Raw genomic sequence first — 19,711 nt, forward strand, 5'->3', positions numbered from 1 at the left:
AAAAGTAAGTCTTTAGTTTGTGTTTAGATATCTAGTCTTTTTTTCACTTCTTTGTAAAGATAGCTTAAGTATAAGATCGATACTGGCGTGTATAAAAAAAAGAATAAAGTGTAAAGAGTGGGGATACTAGAGTAATTAGTTAATACATTGAATAAACTATGATAGCAATGGCAGGACGGGTGATGTGTTGCTGCTGCAGCGTGTGGGAGCTGCGGGACACCAAGGTGATCCAGAGTGACCACATCTGTACCAAGTGTTTACAGCTCGAGGAACTTCGGATCCGAGTTAAGGAGCTGGAGTCTGAGCTGCAGACATTGCACCACATCAGGGAGGGGGAAAGTTACCGGGACACTTTGCTCCAGGGAACGGTCACACCCCTCAGACTAGATAATTCAAATTTGCTCTGTGATAGGGACAGGAGGGTGTGACTGCAGATGAAACAGGTTTGGGGACCCAAGGGATAGCGTTCAGGAGCTTCGGCCCCTGCAACTGTCCAACAGTTACAAGGTTCTTGCAAGCCGTGTGGATAAAAGCGGGGACTGCAGGGAGGATGAGCGAACTGACAATGGCACCATGGTACAGGGAGCCATTCAAGTGGGGGGAGGAAATGGGAACATAGTAGTGGTAGGAGACAGTATAATTAGGGGGATAGATCCTGTTCCCTGCAGCCGTGAGCGTGAATCCCGAAGGCTGTGTTACCTGCCTGGTGCAAGGGTTAAGGACATCTCCTCAGGTCTGAAGAGGAACTTGGAGTGGGATGGGAGGGATCCAGTTGTCGTCATACATGTTGGTACTAACAGCATTGATAGGACTAAAAAGGAGGTTTTGCTGGAAGAATTTGAACAGTTAAGAGCTAAATTAAAAAGCAGAACCTCCAAGGTAATAATCTCGGGATTGCTACCTGAGCCACAGGCAAACTGACATAGGGTAAATAAAGTCAAGGAGTTAAATGTGTGGCTCAGAGATTGGTGTGGGAGGAATGGATTTCAGTTCATGGTGCACTGACATCAGTACTGGGGTAGAAGGGAACTATTCTAGTGGACGGGCTTCACTTGAACCATGCTGGGAACAGTGTCCTGGTGAACCAAATAACTAGGGCTGTAGAGATGGCTTTAAACTAAATAGAGGGGGGTTTGGGGGGAAGGTTTTGGAAAGGGAATACATAGGCTTAAGCAAAAGGACATGGTAGCCTTGCAGGGCAGCTATTTAGGTAATGATACCCAAAGTATGACAAGAATGGACAGAGTGTACAAACATTAAAAAAACAGCAGCAAATGGGGTCAAAATGGGAAAAAAATGGTAAAGGCAAAGTTAATAGCCCTTTACTTAAATGCATGTCATATTCAGAACAAAATTAATGAATTAACGGCACAAATAGAGGTTAATGGGTATGATCTTTTGGCCATTACGGAGGTGTAGTTACAAGCAGATCAAAGCTGAGAACCAATATTTAGGGGTATGTGATTTTTTGAAAGGACAGGCAGGAAGGAAAGGGTGGTGGGGTAGCTTTGTTAGTACAAGATAGAATAAGTACGATAGCAAGAAAGGAGCTTGGATCAGAAGATGTGGGATCCACATGGGCGGAGGTAAGAAATAACAAGGGGAAGAAGACACTGGTGGGAGTAGTCTATAGGCCCCCTAACAGCAGCTATACTGTAGGACAGGGAATGAATCAGGAGATAATGAGTGCATGTAGAAAAGGCAGTACACTAATCATAGCTGGTTTCATTCTTCATGTAGGTTGGGAAAAACAAATTGGCAGAGGTAGACACTAGCAAGAATTCATAGAGTGATTTCAGGACAGTTTCTTAGAACAATATGTTGTGAATCCAACTAGGGATCAGGGTATTTTGGATCTGGAAATGTGTAATGAGGCAGATTTAATAAACAACCTCAGAGTAAAGTGGCCCCTAGGGAACAGTGACCATAATATGGTAGAATTTATAATTCAGTTTGAGAGTGGGAAACTTGGATCAGAAACAACTATGCTAAACTTAAATAAGGACAATTACAATGGAATGAGGGCAGAGTTGGCTTGGGTGGACTGGAAAAGGAGTTAGCAGAAAAGACGGTTGATGAACAATAGCAGACATTTAAGAAAATAGTTCACGACTCTCAACAAAGATATATCCCAGTGAGGAAGAAGGATTCAAGGAAGGGGATAAACCAATCATGGTTAACCAAGGAAGTTAAGGACAGTATCACATTGAAAGAAAAAAGGCATACAATATGGCAAACCAGGGGATTGAGAAAGTTTTAAAAACCAACAAAAGATGACCAAAAAATAATAAAGAGGGAGAAAATAAACTTTGAGGGTAAACTAGCAAGGAATATAAAAATGGACAGTAAGAGCTTCTTTAAATATATAAAAAGGAAGAGAGAGGCCAAAGTGAATATAGGCCCCTTACAGCATGAGGCTGGGGAAATTATAATGGGAACCTGGAAATGACAGAGGAGTTGAATAAATACTTTGCTTCAGTCTTCACGGTAGAAGATACTAATTGCATCCCAAAAATACTAAATAATCAAGGGACAAAAGGGGGGAGAAAATAAATACAACAACTATAACTGGAGAAAAAGTACTAGGGAAACTAATGGGGCGAAAAGCCGATAAGTCCTCTGGACCTGATAGGTTGCATCCTAGGGTATTAAAGGAAGTAGCTACAGAGATAGTGGATGCACTGGTAGTAATCTTCCAAGAATCCTTAGATTCTGGATAAGCCCCAGAGGATTGGAGAATGGCCAATGTAACACCCGCATTCAAAAAGGGAGGGAGACAAAAAAAAAAACAGGTAACTATAGGCCAGTTAGCTTAACATCTGTCATTGGGAAATGTTGGAGTCTATTATAAAGGATATAATAGCAGAGCATTTAGAAATACATAATCTAATCAAGCAGAGTCAGCATGGTTTCATGAAGGGAAAATCATGCCTAACAAATTTATTCGAATTCTTTGAGGAGGTAACAAGTAGGATAGATAAAGGGGAATCAGTAGATGGATGGCATAAGACCAAAAGACATAGGAGCAGAAGTAGGCCATTTGGTCCATCGAGTCTGTTCTGCCATTCAATGTGATCATGGCTGATCTGATAATCCTCAATTCCACTTTCTTGCCTTTTCCCCATAACCCTTGATTCCCTTAATGATTAACAATCTGTCTATCTCAGCCTTGAATATGCTTAATGACACCCAACCTCTACATCCTCTGCAGTAAAGAATCACACCAGCAGAATGATTTCCAAAAAGGTGTTCAATAAGGTCCTGCACATAAGGCTACTTAATAAGATAAGAGCGCATGCTGTTGGGGTAGCATATTAGCATGGATAGAGGATTTGCTAACTAATAGAAGACAGAGAGTTGGAATAAGATGGGCATTTTCAGGATGGCAACCTATAACTAGTGGAGTGCCACAGGGATCAGTGCTGGGCCTCAATTATTACAAGATATACTAATGACTTAGATGAGGGAAGTGGATGCACTATCGCCAAGTTTGCGGATGACACAAAAATAGGTGGGAAGGCAAGTGGTGAGGATGACACAAAGAGTCGGCAGAGGGATATAGCCAGGCTAAGAGAGTGGGCAAAAACTTGGCAGATGGAATATCATGTAGGGAAATGTGAGGTTATGCACTTTGGCAGGAAGCATAGAGGAGCTGAACATTATTTAAATGGAGAAAGACTGCAGCACAGAGGGATTTGGGGAGACCTTGTGCATGAATCCTAGAAAGCTAGCATACAAGTTCAACAGGTAATGGGGAAGGCAAATGGAATGTTGGCCGTTATTTCAAAGGGAATGGAGTATAAAAATAGGGGAGTCTTGCTAAAACTATACAAGGCACAAGTTAGACCACACCTAAAATACTGTGAACAATTGTGGTCCCCTTATCTAACGAAAGATATATTGGCAATGGAGCCAGTCGAGAGAAGGTTCACTAGGTTGACCCCGGGTTTGAGGGATTTTCTTATGAAGAGATGTTGAGTAGTTTGGGTCTGTACTCATTGGAGTTTAGAAGAATGAGAGGCGACCTTATCGAAGCATATATGATTCTTAGGCGGCTTGACAGGGTAGATGCTGAGAGGTTGTTTCCTCTTGTGGGAGAGTCTAGGACCAGAGGGCATAATCTCAGAGTAATGGGGCACTCATTTAAAACATAGATGAGGAGGAATTTCTTCCCTCAGAGGGTAGTCAATCTGTGGAATTCTTTACCGGAGAGGGCTGTAGAGATTGGGTTGTTAAGTGTATTCAAGGCTGAGATAGATGTTTAATCAGTAAGGGAGTCAAGGGTTATGGGGAAAAGACAGGAAAGTGGAGTTGAGGATTATCAGATTGGCCATGGTCTCATTGAATGGAGAAGCAGACTCGATGGGCTGAATGGCCTACTTCTGCTCCTACGTCTTATGGCCTTATGGTCTTATGTCATTTTGGTTCTCAAGAATACTCAGACAAAGAACCCCATAAATATAACAGGCAATGGTATGTTATTCCCAAACCAACAGATTTTCTTTTTATTTTAAAGCACTGGGAAATTCGTGGTCAGACTTGAGAACTCCGCAAGAAAGTCAGGTCTCAGCAGGTTAGAGGTCCAAACCGATCTCTCCATGAACTGAAATAAAGGCATCAAAGAGCTAAGCTTTATATTTTGGATTGTAGATATAAAACTAATGCATTGCTTGTTTGGAAATCTTAACCACTTCTAGATTCAATAATTGAAGTTAGTGCTCTTAGGTGAATTAGTATATCTTTTATTTACACCTTGTAGTATTCAAAACAAAATTTTAATGTAATCTAAGATATATACTTAAAATAAATAAAGTATTATCGGAATCAATAAACAGGTTGTAGTCTCATTCTGTAAGCCTACCAAACCCAGTAAATATTCTAGAATTCTTAATTGTAAGATTCTAAGTTCTGATAGAGGAAGACTCCAAGAGATTCAGGCCTGTTATAAATGTACTGTGTATGTTTCTTTCTGAGATAATTTTCTTTAGTTTAAAAACTCCTGGAAGGACTATTTCTCTTAAGATCCTATCGCTATCTATTTAACATAGCTGATTAAGCTCCTATGACATTTTAGAATTTCATTTTAGTTCAGGTTTTAATCTAGCAATAAGTTGAAAAGAAAGATTTACACGTGCCAGGGGAATAAAGATAACAGAACTCTATCAGGCATCCATCTTAGTTTCGAGGGGAGGCTCGGCAGTTCTACATAGAAAAATACACACCAAACATTCATATGCTGAAGCAAGTCAGGAGCAAAAAATAACCCAGGAGACAACTCATCAGAGGAACACTTCACATTCTACTCCTGCTGCAGAGAGACAGATGTGAATTTGGAAGGTCCAGAGAATAGAAAATATCCATAAACCAGGAACCTCTAGGTGAGTCTCCCGAGCCTTGTAAGGAGAACAAGGGGTGATGGGTGAATGGGCTTGGTTATAATGTGCTCATGTTTATAGACAGGAAATAGATGGGATGGAACGAGGAGAGTCTGGGACAAACAAAATATGAATGAGGATTTCAGCAGCAGATAAGCTGAGCTAGAGGTGGTGAAAGCAACTTTTGTGATGATAAGGATTTGTGCTGGGATTTTCAATAACCTATGGGGGTGAGAACAGGAGCAGGTTAGTTCACAGCTGTCAGGTGCATTGTAGGGACTAAAGGTTTTAGTCTCAGATTGGGGACAATACTTTTTAGTTGACCATTTAACCACTTCTCAGTGCTGTGAGGCTACAGGCACCCCAGTCCCCTGCCTCCTCTATTCCGTGAGGCAGTGCCTGGCCCCATCATGGCTGCCATCTGCCTTTGAGGATTGTGCTCCACAGGCAACTCCCACCTCCTGGCAGAGTTCATCACCATGAACTGGAAGCTGAGCTCATCACCAGCCCAATCACAGCAGCTGCATATGAAGATAGCGTCACGTGAGCAACACAGACACAGCGCGGGGTCAGGACCCAGGTACTATCAGGGCCTCGGGTTCCCGGCCCCAGACTGAAAATTAAGCCCACAGTGTCAGAAGCTGATCTGATGTTATCTTGAGCCTCAGCAAATGGTTGTTACTGTTAGGATGAGAGTGGGGCTGAAGAAATGGCTTCTGTCTATCCAATATTTAGTTAGTAAAATTCTTTCACATGACGCTAATCACAAGGGCTGAAGGGTCTCATCTTTGCTGGGATTGATTCTCAATGCCGGGGAATCCTGTGGGCTGCTGGAAGTAGATATGCTTTAATTTCCCGCTTACTGCAGAATTGTTTGAGGTTGTGGCCAGACTGACGATCCTTCATGATAAAGTTTTATGCTTGATTTTTTTTAACAAGCATAAATCAACATTATCTGTGGTATTTTAACCTCTCCATTTGTATTTTTAGAAACCATCACTGATTACTCTGAATCAATATTATTTTACAAAATAATTTATGAGAGAATGATGGGACTTGACTCCCCATCATCCCTCACACCGCTTTTTCAGTGAAACCTCTCTGTGCAGGACAACCAACAGCATCAGGAAATCAGACTATCAGACAATGATATTTCTCTTAAATCGCAAAATTATTAATTCAGAGAGGCAGTGTCCATCCTAATTACTGTATTTACTAATGACAACCCAAGGAATCTGATAAAAAGGAGAAAACACAAGGACACAAGAAATAGGAGCAGGAATACATCATATGGCCCATCGAACCTGCTCCACCATTCAATACGATGATGGTTGATCTTGGGCTTCCTGTCCACTTTCCCGCCCATTTCCCATATACCCCGATTCCCTGAGAGACCAAAAATCTATCCATCTCAGCATCAAATGCATTCAATGATGGACTATCCACAACCCTCTGGGGTAGAGAATTCCAAAGATTCACAACTCTTTGAGTAAAGTAATTCGTCCTCATCTCAATCCTAAATGATTGGCCCTTTATCCTGAGCATGTGCCTCTGAGACTGTGAACATAAGGACATAAGATTTAGAAACAGGAGTAGGTCACTCAAGGTTGTGATCCTGCCCCACCATTCAACAATATCACAGCTGATCCTTGACCTCAACTCAGCCTTTCACACCTGATCTATTGATCTCAGTCTTGAGGTAAATAATTGCAAAGATCCACAATGATGTAAAGTGAAGACATTTCTCCTCATCTTAGTCCTAAATGGTTGTTTTTCCTGTGACAATGTTCCCAGTTCTATACTCTGCAGCCTGGGCAAACATTCCCTCAGCGCATACCCTGTCAAGCTGCAAAAGTTCCTAAATTCCAATAAGATCACTTTTCATTCTTCTAAACGTCATGCATATATACATGAACATAGGGAATTAGGAGAAGGACTAGGCCACTCAGACCCTCTAGTCTGCTCATAAGTGAACTGCACATTCCAGGTAATAATCTAGTAAACGTTCTCTGAATTGTTTCAAATGCATTTGCATCCTTTCTTAAATATAGAGACAGGACTCTAGATGTGATCTCACCAATGCCCTATATAACTGAAGCATAACCTCACTACTTCTGTATTTAATTTCCCCTCGCAATAAACAATACTATTCTATCAGCTTTCCTAATTACTTGCTGTACCTGCATACTAGCCTTTTTTGATTCATGCACTAGGACACCCAGATCCCTCTGCATCTCAGAACTCTGCAATCTCTCACCATTTAAATAAGATGTTTTTTTTTTATTCTTCCTGCCAAAATGGACATTTCACATTTTTGCAAATTATACTCCATTTGCCAGATCTTTGCGCACACACTTAATCTATCTACACCATTTGTAACCTCCTTTTCCCTCTTCACAACTTACTTTCCTACTATCTTTGTGTTATCAGCAAATTTAGTAGCCATACCTTCACCCCCTTCATTCAAGTCATTTTTTTTTGTAAACAGTTGAGGCCTCAGCACTGACCCCTGTGGCACACCACTTGTTTATTTCTTTATTCTTTCATGGGATGTGGGTGCCATTGGCAAGGACAGCATTTGTTGCCAATCTCTAATTGCCCTTCAACTGACCTTTCTAGGTAGTTTCAGAGGGCAGTTAAGAATCAACCACAATGCTGTTGGTCTGGAGTCACATGTAGGATAGACCAGGTGAGGATGACAGATTTCCCTCTCTAAAAGACATTAATGAACCAGACGGATTTTTATGACATTCAAAGATAGTTTCATAGTCCCCGTTGCTGGGGCTAGCTTTACATTCCAGATTTATTAATTGAGTTCAAATTCCACCAGCTGCCGTGGTGGAATTTGAGCCCATGTTCCTAGAGCATTAGTCTGGGTCCACATCTCGAGCTCCAGTGCCTCCTGTTCATAGCGCGTCAGGATTAGGAGGTGTGGGAGTCCCCCACCAGTCTGCAACCTCTCAATATTGTTATGGGATGTCTCCTCCTGAAAGGACAGAGGATTAGTCCCCTTTCTTCCTGCATCTCCATTGCAGCCTGGCCAACCCCAGCTGAGGAACGCCTGCCAGGGCTCAGCCGATTCGTGGCCCTTGAGCTGCAAGCCACTCAATCCAAGCAGCCAGGGCCTCACCCCCTTGGCCAGCTCTGGTGTCATTGACATTTGCCACTCACACTCAAACACCCCTCAGGTCCACGGGTGGATGGCCAGTCTTTAACTGTTCTGCACACTGACCCATGCCAACATGGTACTCACCTTTCTCGATCACAGAAGACCGTTGAAGTGCTTCCGGCACTGCACCCATGTGCGCCTCACCACATCGTGTCTGCTCACCCTGGATGCTACCTCCTCCCAGACCTTATTGGTGAGGTGCAGGGGCCTCCTCCTCCCATTTCTGGGGTAAGGATTTCCCTTCTGGCTGCCACCTCCTCCAGGAGGGCTGCAAAGCACTCATCAGAGAAACGCGGGGCTGACTGCCCCGCCAACCTGCCCTCCCACCTGCTGTGTCCAACCACACTGGAATCCATCGAGACTTCAGCGTCCTTCTGTGGCAGCCCTACAGGGGCTGCCTGGGCTGCTTTTGAATCGGACGCTGAGTTGCCATTGGACCCAGCGGACAACATGTCCCACTCCGCCCTCGCCCCTTCTTGGAGCTTCCTCAGCCTCCTTTCACACTGAATGGCCTTAATTGGCCCACCAGAGTGAAATCATGGTGCAGTGCCGATCGCGGGTGGTGGCCCACACCCACCGAACTTGCCCGCCAAGGAGAATATTCTGCCCCAGGAAATGTTTGAAAATTAAAACCAACGCATTGTGGTAAAGTGAGGTACCCTGTCCCTTTAAGAGAATGCAAGTGTACTGATCATGTGACAGCACTGATGAGTCACTGTACAGCATGGGAAACTGGGGACTGGAAGTCTAGTTCTGGAGGTTTCTGAGTGAGCACGTATGATCTGCTGCTCTGCCCTGTGCCTCAATAAACCATCACTGTTTATTCTTAGATCAGTCTCTCCCCATTATTGATTGCAAGCAGCAATTGAGGAGAACATAGGAAGGCGTGCAGTTCATGATTGGCCAACAAACTTATTTACCCAAGAAATAAAAGTGCTAACGAGGATAAAAAACAAAAGATTCAAGACAGGTGAGCAAAGCATTGGAAGGAGCATTTAACTCGTAAAATAGGTGACAGCCAGCAATCAGAGCAGAAAGCAGTGCTGCAGTTTAAAATAAAAATAACAGCAGAATTGCAATCATAGGGATCCTACCAAAACTCAAAAAGAGCACAAAAAGCCAACAGCTGCAAAGGCAGAGTTAAAAAAACAGTGACTGCTCTTAAAGCAGCAATAGATTTAAAAAGATAAATACATGAAAAATGGCTATGAACAGAAAATTGTAAGAGACCACAGGGAAAGTGCAACTCCACAATAAGCCAAACACCTAAATTTGCCATTACCTGGAAAGCCTATCGGAAGTGCACTCCCTTTGCAGTCATTCACGATGCCACAGTTCGGGTGTGTCGATCCATTTGACCCCATTTCAAACGACTGGTCTCAGTTTGTTGAACACCCAGCGTTCTTTTTTACCGCTCACAACATCGAGGGGGAGGAGAAGAAGAGGACGATTCTTTTGTCCTCATGAGGAAACAAAACATACAGGCTGATCCACAGCCTTACGTCACCTATCGCCCCAGACACGAAGACTTGCGACAAGTTAATAAAAAATGTACAGAGCCACCTGAGACCAAAGCCCTCAGTTACTATGCAGCGCTTCAAGTTCAATTCAAGCAACAGGCTTCCAGGGGAGACAATAGCTGACAATGTGGCCAGTTTAAAGGCATTAACTGAGCATTGTGAATTCGGAACGTCCATTAGTGATAAATTGAGAGACCAACTGTTATGAGGGATTGGAGATGAAACTATCCAAAGGCATTTGCTAGCCAAGCCTAGTCTAGACTTCAATAAGGCATTAGAATTAGCTACCGTGATGGAGAGTGCTGTTAGAAATTCCAAAGTTATAAAAGATACACAAAATGGCGCCGTCCATCTGGTCGAGCAGAACAACCTGGCAACATAAGGCGCAAAAACTTTGGACTCCACAGAAAGGCAGGAAATGCTCTCCAGCTCCAGACCATTGAAAAACAAGGGTGCTGCAATGAAAACCCACAAAATGAATGAGAGAAATACATCCAGGCCTTCAGTGAGTAAGTGACAACTCAAACAAGTCGAGTGCTTTTTCACCGCTGTGGCCACATAAGGCGGCACTGCAGAGAAAGGCTAAAACAACACTATAAAGACAGAAGGAAAAATCGTGAAATATGCCTCATGGAAGAGCCAGAAGAAATAGAATCAGACATCCATTTGCTATATAATCTCAAAGTGGGTAGAATGTAGCCAATCAAAGTAGTCATTACAGTTAACGGACAACCCATTAAGATGGAAGTTGATACAGGAGCATCGATGCCCGTCACTGGAGAGCATACATTTAGATATCTGAGTAAAGGAATCCATCCTTTGAAGTTAGAAGTTTGGGACACCAAGCTAAGGACAAGCATGGGCAAAGAAATAAGGCTGAAAAGGTCATGTCAAATCTCAGCGACGTATAGAGATCAATCTGAAAAGTTGCCCTTGTTAGTGATAACTGGAGAGGCCCCAGCTTAATAAGCTGCAACTGGCTCGAAAAGATTCAATTGAAATGGGCCGAAATTGTTCAAGTTACATCGACAGGCTTAGAGGAATTGTTGCAAAAGTATGCTTCAGTTTTTAACAATGAGTTAGGAAGGATTTAAGGACTACAGGTCAGGATCCATGTAGACCCAAACCCCAGATTTATAAGAGTCAGACGAGTCCCTTATGCTCTACGCGACAAAGTTGAAACCAAACTGGACAAACTGTAAAAGTTGGGCATCCTACAACCAGTGCAATTTTCTCAGTGAGCAGCACCCATCGCACCTGTACTGAAGCCGGACCAAAGCGTGCGTTTATGTGGTGAATATAAGCTAATTGTCAATAAGGTGGCCAAACTTGATAAACACTCCATACCCAAGATTGAGGAATTATATTCTAAGTTGGCAGGGGGCACCACATATTCAAAATTAGACATGAGCCATGCCTACAGCAGGTAGAGTTGAAAAAGGACTCTAGGGAATTCGTCACCATTAATACGCATGGAGGATTGTATCAATACACATGGCTACTCTTTGGGGTCTCCTCGGTGTGAGCTATTTTCCAAAGAACGATGGAAAACTCGCTCCACGGATTGTCCCATGTTATCGTTTACTTGGATGACACATTGGTGAGGGGACTGACTGACAATGAACATTTAGCAAATCTAGAAGGGCTGCTCAAACGCTTCGCACAAGCTGGGGTACATTTAAAATGAGAGAACTGTCTGCTCCAAGCTAAGGAGGTAGTTTACTTGGGCCACAAGGTTGATGCACTGGGCCTGCATCCTGTGGAAGAAAAAGCCCAGGCCATTCGCGAGGCACCTGCCCTGAGAAATACCACAGATCTTAAGGCCTTCTTAGACATGGTAAACTACTATGGCTGATTCCTCCTAAATCTCTCGACTGTGCTTTCCCCATTGTATGGCCTGCTTAAGAAGAACCAGAAATGGAGTTGGCAAGCCCCAGGATGCCTTCCTGAAAGTGAAGTGATTGTTAAGATCGTCAACCTTGTTGGTCCACTTTGACCCCAAGAAGGAATTAATTTTAACAAGTGATGCGTCCCCTTATGGAATAGGGGCTGTCCTTTCACATCGGATGGCGGATGGCTCTGAATGACCCATTGGTTATACATCTCGCGGAGCGACAATATTCCCAGATTAAAAAGGAGGGCTTATCTATTGTATTCAGGGTCCTGATGTTTCATTAATATCTGCACGGTTGCCATTTCCATATTATTACTGACCACAAGCCCTGACTGCTAATACTTGGAGAAGAAAAATCGATATCACCTATCGCATCGGCTCGAGATGGGCACTAATATTAGCCGCCTGCGAATACACTTTCATTCACAGTCCGGGAACTCAAATCGCACATGTTGACCCACTAAGCCACCTTCTCCTGTTAATAACAGGGAAGCTCCGATTCCCCAGGAACTGGTCTTGGTGCTAAATTTTATGGATTCCTCCCCTGTTCAGACCAGACAAATCCATGAGTGGACAAGCTGGGACCCACTATTGGCTAACGTCTGGGAGCAGGCCTTGAACGGGTGGTCGGGTGAATCTAAATCCGAGGAGATGAAGCCCTATTCTGATCTCAGATATGAACTCTCCTGCCAGTACAACATATTACTCTGGGCAGCAAGGGTTATCGTGCTCCCAAGGGGACCAAGACCATTATTAGCCGAGCTACATAGCGCTCACCCAGGCATTAGCAGAGTGAAGATGCTTGCACACAGCTATTTGTGATGGCCAGGCATGGACTTAGATATAGAAACCCTGGTCAAAAGCTGTCCCCAATGCCAGCAGGTGCAAAAGCTCCCCCCTTTAGCTCCATTGCATGTATGGGAATGGCCAGGGCGGCCATGGGTGCGCCTCCACGTCGATTACATGGGACCCTTCTTGGGTACAATGTTCCTTTTACTGATTGACTCCCATTCCAAATGGATGGACATCTATGAAGTCCGGTTGCCCATATCGGCTGCCACCATAGACCGTTAGCGACAGAGTTTTGCAGTGCATGGTTTGCCGGGGGTCCTTGTGTCCAACAGCAGGGCCGCTTTTATCAGCGGGGAGTTCCACAGGTTTACGACCCTTAACGGCATTGCCCATATCAAAACCTTACCCTACCACCCAGCATCAAATGGCATGGCTCAGTGGGCAGTCCAAACCTTTAAATCCGGGACGAAAAAGATGGAAGGGGCTTCCATCGGCACGAGATTGTGCCATTTCTTGTTCGCATACTGGACCACACCACACATGATGACTGGCATTGCCCCTGCAGAATGACTAATGAAAATACATCTCCGTACCTGCCTGACTCTTAACTGGCCGAATTTAGAGGGAAGGGTGGAGAAAAGCCAAGAGGCGCAGAAAACCAGGCACGATGGTCATAGTCACGAAAGAACTTACATGGTGGGAGATGCGGTCCTTGTGCAAAACTTTGGAGATGGACCCAACTGGCTGTTAGGCGAGGTGAGTGCAGTAACTGGAGCCCTCTTTTATAATGTATCAGTAAATGGCCAAATAATTAGATGACACATGGATCGTCTCTGCGAAAGAACACTAGTCCCATAAGAAGAAATGCAGTCTTCATCTATGCTTGAGTTTGTGCCACATATAGAGGACAGGTCACACAATTTTGGAAGCACTGGGACCAGAGGAGGTCGGGGAGGCAAACCTGACAATTTCCACCGAGGAACCTAGTGAACAACTGTCCCCTGAAAAGGAGATCTCGGAAATACCTGCCGGGGTTGTTCAGTTACAAAGCTTAACCCGTCAAGGAATGCCTTCTGGGAGGCTTGATCTGTAAATACTTATTGTATAAATAAAGTCATGTGTTTTAAGCTTGTTAGCTGCACTTTTAAGAAAAGGGGGAGGGATGTGGTAAAGTGAGGTACCCTGTCCCTTTAAGAGAATGCACGTGTACTAATCATGTGACAGCACTGATGAATCACTGTAGAGCACGGGAAACTGGGAACTGTAGGTCCAGTTCAGGAGGTTTCTGAGTGAGCACATATGATCTGGTGCTCTGCCCTATTTCCCAATAAACCATCATTGTTTATTCTTACATCAGTCTCTCCCCATTACTGATTGCAAGCAGCAATTGATGAAAACGTAGGAAGGCATGGCCAACAAACTCATTTACCCAAGGCATAAAAGCATCAACTATCTCATTAGCCCCTTCTTTTATGATCCTAGATGGAAGTCCATCAGGACCCTGGGACTTGTCAATCCACAACTCCAAAAATTTGCTCAGTCCATTTCCCTTGTGATTGTAATTTTCTTGAGTTCCTTCCTCCCATCCATTTCCTAATTTATAGCTATTTCAGGGATGTTACTTGTATCCTCCATAGCGAAGACCAATGCAAAATGCCTATTCAATCCAGGATTATTCAATTATCGCGGAACATATTTCAAGGGGTAGACCATTCATGTCCATCAACCTTTTCTAGCATTCATTTAGATCATGGCTGATCTGTATTTGAATTCTATTTAATCTTTGTTGTTCAATATAAATGAGTTAATATAAATCTATCAATCTTAGACTTCAGCATTTTACTTGACCTGTTATCTAGAATCTTTGAAGGAAATTGTTCCATATTTCCACTGCTCTTCATGTGAATACTGCTTCCTTATTACTCTCTTAATAAATTAAATGATCTAGCTCTAATGTTAAATGCATAGCTAATCTTTGACATAGATATGTGATGCTTGTTGTGTGAAATTGGCAACACGAACACAATTATCACTTCCACCTCATTGCGATAAACATTTGTTTCTGTCCAAGGTGCAAGACAAGTGACATCAGATCAACAGCCCCCTCTACACACATGGCCTGACCTTCAATTCCATAGACTGCAATGGAACTGAATACTGGGGACTGAGATTAACATGTAGCTAATCCAACACCACGCGTTTTGCCGCATGGCCCAGCCCAAGGCCAATTTATACCACCTCCTGTTTAAACCTGTTGTTCCTGACATTAAAAAAAATCCAAAAAAAAACCTTTTTAAATCCCCACTACCAATGGGCATTTTCCCTTTAGTGTCAGATGTCTTTATATTTTTAATCCAATACAAATTCAGGAATGGTGAGTATTTCTACAGCTTAATTATGTAACCTATGCAACCACTTGTTTCCACGTGTCAGCACTGTTTTGGAGTTGTACTGCTGCCAAATTATATGACAGGGATATTCAAATGGTGAATAAACCCTAGACTGAAAAGTACAGCCACATTTAGGGGTTACATTATGATATAGAGCAAAATTTCTATTTTGCATAAATTATTTTGGAATGATATAAAATGTGCATCAGGGATGGCAAACATTGTGGAAGTTATATGCATGGTTGACTGCACTTTATTTTGGATTGAGAAAATGGTAACATAGTTGAAGTTGATGTCTTTGGTTTTCCAGTTGGGGTCACACTGGCGCATCTCTGAGCCAGACTGAGTGCAGTGGCCGGAACACTCGCTGTATAAATGTATCAGCTTCGAGCTTCAATCGGGGAGTGAAGAGTCCACTTGATTCCACTGACCTGGTGTAGACTGTGGTCACGAGCCACCGCGAGAAATCGAAGTGAAATAACGCAACTCATCTTGCTGCTGGCTCCACAGTTTGCATTGAGGAGACAGGTAAAAAGGCCAATGTGTAGAAGCTGAATTTATTTTCATTTAGTTTAAATATCAATTAACATTTGAAACATTATGAAAAATAATTGTGATGTGCCTTTGAAGGGCAAAGCCAAGACTCAAAGTCACAGGTTTTGGAACTGAATCTTAGCTGGGTCGTCAACTTTATCACAACCTCCTGTGGTAACAGCTGAGATCTGCTGCTCGAAGACTAGAATTTACTGTCAGCTTTCCTGAAGCAACAGAAATGAAAAATGGATAAACATGTGGAGTGTTCTTTCTTTTTGTTTTAATCATTCCTCGATAGGGGCCTTGCTGGCAAGACCAGCATTTGCTGCCCTGCTGAATTCTATCCTTATCCTCATCATTTTTATTTGGTATTCATTCGTGGGATATGGGGATTGCTGGAAAGGTCGGCATTATTGCTCATCCTTAATTTCCTTTGACAAGATGGTGATGAACCGACTTCTTGAACTGCTGCAGTCCATGTTATGTAGGTTCCCTCAGGTTTTTGACCTAGTGATGATGAAGGAATGGTAATATAGTTCCGAGTGATTTGGAAGTGAACTTGCAGCTGATGGTGTTTCCAAGCTTCTTATGCCCTTGTCACGCTCAGTGGTAGAGGTTGTGGAAGCTCCTGTTCAATGGAAAATTGCTGCAGCACATCTTGTAGATGGCACAGAGTGCTGCCATTGTCCTCACCACCTTTTGCAGGCCCTGTCTGGCAGAGATGCCCTTCAGAACTTGGCCAATCAGTCAGTGGTGGTGCTAACAAGCCACTCTTTGTGATGGGTGTTAAAGTCCTCCATCCAAAGTACAATCTGTGCCCTTATTCCCCTCAGTGCTTCTTCCAACTGGTGTTCAAACTACAGGGGTTCTGAAGCATTAATGGAGGGAGGTTGGTAGATGGTAATCAGCAGGAGAATTCCTTGCCTGTGTTTGACCCGATGCCATGAGATTTCATGGGGTCTGGTGTTCACTGTGCTGCCGCCTCTGGTGGGTCTGTCCTGATGGTGGGACAGGATATACCCTGGGATGCTGATGTTGGGGTCTGGGACAATGGTTGTAAGGTGTGATTCAATGAGTATGGATCTGTTAGGCTGTTGCTTGACTGGTCTGTGAGCCAACTCTCCCAATTTTGGCACAAACCCCAGATACTAGTAAAGAAGACTTTGCAGCTTCAACTGGGCAGGGTTTGCCTTTGTGTTTGTGGTGCCATGATTCTGTGTGGTCGGTTTGCTTTTTTTCTGAGGGTTGTTAAGAGACAACCACATTGCTGTGGTTCTGAATTCATCTATAGGCCAGTCCAGAAACGATAGCAGATTTAATGCATGAGACACTTTGGTGCAGTACTGAGGGAGTGCTGCACTGTAGGTAGTGCAGTCTTTAGGGGTCTGATAGCTCAGTTGCCTAGATGCCTAGAGTTTATTGTAGAATGATGCCAATGACATGGTTTTAATTCCTATTCCAGCTGTGGTAGCTCATGGAGTTCTGCCTTGCCCTATGCTTGATGTGGAGTAGTACCTCTCAATATAAGCACTTGTCACTCTCTATCAGAAAGAAATACCTTCTGAAAATTGTCCAATTACTTATAGTTTAACTTTTCCCCACTCTTGGAATAATTTCTCCCATACCTTTTCTTGTGTTTTCCACCCTGGAAATAGTATTTTTCCAAGCTTCCAGCATCAGAGAGTCATCTGACAGTGTAAATGCCGTTTTCAACAGTCATAAACAAGCATGCATTGCTGAAGTGATGGAAGATAGGTTTAAAGAATGATATAAATAGCATTGCTATGTTGATGTCTGAAAGACTTTTTAAGTGGTTAAATAAAGGAACTTATTGCCTATTATATGTTTTCTTTGTTAATGCTGTGCCTGGATAGTTCAGTATATTTTTCAATTCAAAGAGTAATGTATGCTTGGTGATTGTGAAGTTGTAATGTGCACTAGGTTATAAGAAATTGTATCAGTGCCAGCAGTCTACAGACTGTTACTGTTGGTCTAGTGGAGCTGAGATGATTAGAGCTGACTTAGTTGAAACAGTTCTGTGCTGACATTTTAAAGTTGCATTATCAAACCAAAACAGGCACAACAAAGCTACTATAACTGGATCATATAAATACTACAGTGAATGGGGAATTCATAATCAATCAATTAGTCATTTTTTTTATTCATTCACGGGGATTTGGGCTTCGCTGGCTGGGCCAGCATTTATTGCCCATCCCTAGTTGCCCTTGAGAAAGTGGTGGTGAGCTGCCTTCTTGAACCGCTGCAGTCCATGTGGTGTAGGTACACACACAGTGCTGGTAGGAAGGGAGTTCCAGGATTTTGACCCAGTGACAGTGAAGGAACGGCGATATATTTCCAAGTCAGGATGGTGAGTGACTTGGAGGGGAACTTCCAGGTGGTCCCAGTGAACTCTCAAGTGCTGATATCATTTAATTTTCTGGTATGACCAAACTTGAGTAGTGCTGAAAAACGACATGTTGTCAAATCTTTTCATCTTGCAGTTAGCAGGACAATTTGCAATAATACCAAATGTAAAGGGAACAACAATTTAAACTTCATGAGAAAAAAGTGTTAATTGTTTGTTAAGTGGACTCTGGTTAATACTATACTATATTGTGGCAGGAAACAGAGGGTGATGGTAGAGGGGTGTTTTTGTGACTGGATGCCTGTGTTCAGTGGGGTTCCACAGGAATCGGTATTGGGTCCCTTGCTGTTGGTGGTATATTTAAACAATTTAGACTTGAATGTTGGAGGGTTGATCAGTAAATTCACAGATGACACACAAATTAGTGGGGTGGTAAATAGTGAGGAGGATAACCTTAGATTACAGGAGGATTTAGATGGGCTGGTCAGATGGGCTGATCAGTGGCAAATGGAATTTAATCCACATAAGTGCGAGCTGATGCACTTGGGCAGGAGAAACAAGGCAGGGAATACACAATGAATGATAGGACCCTGGGAAGTACCGAGGATCAGAGGGACCTTGGTGTGCATGTCCACTGGTCCCTTAAGGTAGCGGGACAGGTAGATAAGGTGGTTAAGAAGGCATATGGGATACTTGCCTTTATTAGCCAAGGCATAGAGTAAAAAGGAGGTTATGTTGGAACTTTATAAAATGCTGGTTAGGCCACAGCTAGAGTATTGTGTGCAGTTCTGGAATCCGCATTATAGGAAGGATGTGATTGTACTAGAGAGAGTGCAGAGGAGATTTACCAGGATGATGCCTGGGCTGGAGAGTTTTAGTTATGAGGAGAGATTGGATAGACTGGGGTTATTTTCCCTGGAGCAGAGGAGATTGAGGGGGAATGTGATTGAGATGTATAAAATTATGAGGGGCATAGATAGGGTAGACAAGAAAGAACTTTCCCCCCCGGTGGAGAGATCAATAACCAGGGGCATAGATTTAAGGCAAGGGGCAGGAGGTTTAGAGGGGATGTGAGGAAGAATTTTTTTTACCCAGGGGGTGGTGGGAATCTGGAACTCACTGCGTGAAAGGGTGGTAGAGACAGAAACCCTCATAACATTTAAGAACTATTTGGATGTGCACTTGCGATGTAATGGCATACAAGGCTAAGGGCCTAGTGCTGGAAAATGGCGTTAGAATAGTTAGGTATTTGTTTGACTGGCGCAGGCTTGATGGGCCGAAGGGCCTTTTTCTGTGCTGCAGACCTCTATGATGCAATGACTCTATGACTTTTACAATGCCTTCATGTAATTTTTTGCTAGGTTTGTCAAGTTGCACCAAGCTTGTTCATAAGCCAAAGATTTTAGCCCCCATCATACTTAAGAAATTTGTATCATTTCTATCATTTTCAATTTTATTTGCAAGGACAAAAAACTCAAAGCGTTCAGTGTAGGAGTTCCACAGTCTCATCAAAATGTCCCATAGGTCCAGGAAATGTAGTCATTTCCCTCAGAATTGCTTCCAATAGTTCCCCCACCACTGAGGTTAGACTGACTGGCCTGTTGCTCCCTGGTTTATCCCTTCCTCCCTTCTTGAATAACGGTACCACATTGGCTGTCCTCTAGTCCTCTGG

This window comes from Cetorhinus maximus, chromosome 3 (genome assembly GCF_964194155.1).
Source record: "Cetorhinus maximus chromosome 3, sCetMax3.hap1.1, whole genome shotgun sequence".
NCBI lineage: Eukaryota > Metazoa > Chordata > Chondrichthyes > Lamniformes > Cetorhinidae > Cetorhinus > Cetorhinus maximus.